The following is a 2,386-nucleotide window of genomic DNA, read 5'->3' as shown; positions in this document are numbered from 1 at the left end:
AATCTTGAATATGAGTACTGATCAGAGATGTGACAAACATAAAATCTGTCTTCTATTGCTATCATATTCCTCTACAGTAGTAAATTTTAGTTTTCTTCTTTTTCCAAAATTTATAGGTAGTAGAAAATATCATCCCATGTAAAATAAAATAATCACACACCATTGTACAAAGCCATTTATAAAAACTGGTAGTTAGCTATAAATTCTAAGTGATGTTTAAACTTTCTTGTTGACTAAAGATTAATCTTCCAAAACGATGAGAATAAAATTATGTCTTGGTGCTTCACGTCTCCAGTCTTGCAAATTGTTATTGCAGATGAATGAATTATGGAAATATAAGCTGACATCATTTCAAGTATATGTGGGATTGAAACTCCTTGGAATGTATTAACAGACAGTTTAACAGAACGACTATCAGGAAGTTGAAACCAGAAAGGAATAATAGTAAAGACATAAAATGAATGAAAAATGGAACAAGGGGCAAGTACAGCTAGAATACTCAATGTACACATGTAATAAAGGAAGTCCTAAATCTGCAATAAATCTTGGAGAAAGGGTTGGTTGAGAATGATAGAAGGAGTGACTCTGATCCAGGAGCATTGGACAATTAGGTGGACATATTTAATTGTAACACAAATGCACAACCTTTGAAATTCAGTTAAAAACACAACTACAAACAAAAACACACAAAAATCACAACCAAACAGCAATGCTTAGAGAGTATGTATATGAGCTCACAAAATTTTAAGCAGTTAATGAAGGGCAGTCATGGGAAAACAAACAAAGCTGTCCAAAGAGGGCAGTTTGGGGTAGGGGAGAGTCTTGAACAGATTTGAATAGATTGTCAAAGGTTATAAATCACCTACATCGACTGCAAATATTTTCTTCTGTGAGTATTCTCTTTTTTTTGGGGGGGGGTCCGGTCGTGGGGCCTGAACTTTGGGCCTGGACGCTGTCCCTCAGCTCTTCAGCTCAAGGCTAGCGATCTACCACTTGAGCCACATCTCCACTTCCGGCTTTTTTCTTTTTGCTTATGTGATGCTGAGGAATCGAACCCAGGGCCTCAGTCATGCAAGGCAAGCGCTCTACCACTGAGCCACTTTCCCAGCCCCCACTCTTTGAGTATTCTTTATCTGAACTGGTTACTCCAGTCCTGAGCTACACTTTATAGCTTGTGAAGATAGAATGGAAGAAACAAGGTCAAGATCCCATTACACCACTGGAGCGAAAACAGTCCTGTATGGGTTCTCTCATCTTTCTTCACTACCTTCACTACTCTTTTCTCATACTTTTATTAAAGTAAGTGATTTTGAATTACATCTTCCCTTCTTTTTCAGAGAATTACTGTTTAGTAATTAAATGTCAATTCACAAATTTTGATGTCTTTTTTTAAAAGAACTTTGAATTTAAATTCCATTGCAACCTTGTTTCACACAGTGAGAGTATATTTCCTGGGTAAGGACAATTCTCAAGAGAACCTACAGGATTTACCGCAAGGTTTGTGAGGCTTGTTTGTTTACTGTGAAAATGAACCATATTCACCCACATTGCTCCCTCTCAACTAAGTCTACACGGATTTCTTTGCATGAAAGCCTATTTTCCCAGACAATTTTAAATGTTCTTAATAGGCTAAGTTGTTAAAAAGTTTGAACAATTAAAATTTACCTGTCATTAATTTTAAAGCTCTTTTGAAATTCCTTTATCAGAATCGTGAATTCACCAATCATAATCCCGCCCTTACCAACAAAAAGAGTTAACATGTTGTTTTCATGATATAGTATCCATGAAACTACTATTTTCCAGTGCCTTTGTTATGCATATATATGACCATATAAGCTGATGCTGAGCAAAATGAACTCCAAGATATGGAAAAAGAAATATTTATTTGCAGTTGTTGTTTTTGATGAACTATGTGATTTCTATTTTCTTTGAGATTTTCCCCTAAGGTTTATCCTCTGCTGTGTTTGATTTTGGTACCCTGTGTATTTTGTATACATTTACCTTAATTAGTTAAGGGAACAGGAACAAAAAAAAAACGGTGAGGCAAAGGACAAAGAGCAAACCAATGCAATAGCAATTCTCACAAGACAATAAGTTGGAAGTGTACATTACAACGTCTGAGGGGTATTGTGATGAAGGAAAAACTGTGAGAAAAATGAGAGAGGGGATAACAAGTTTGAAAAGTTATGTATTCAGTACCTTCCAATGGCTATAACCCCAGTGCACATCACTTTCACATTAAAATTAAATTTAAAAAATAAGCTGATGAAATAAAATTTCACTGTTTTGGTATAGTAAATATTATTCTTTATGTAGTAACTTTTTAAAAATCAGTATTATTTAGCATCTAATTTGAATTAATTACCTCTTCTTTATCAGAGGGTCA

The sequence above is a fragment of the Dipodomys merriami genome, unplaced genomic scaffold (genome assembly GCF_024711535.1).
Source record: "Dipodomys merriami isolate MVZ:Mamm:240054 unplaced genomic scaffold, mDipMer1.0.p SCAF_537, whole genome shotgun sequence".
Taxonomy (NCBI): domain Eukaryota; kingdom Metazoa; phylum Chordata; class Mammalia; order Rodentia; family Heteromyidae; genus Dipodomys; species Dipodomys merriami.
This window is presented reverse-complemented; position numbering follows the sequence as displayed.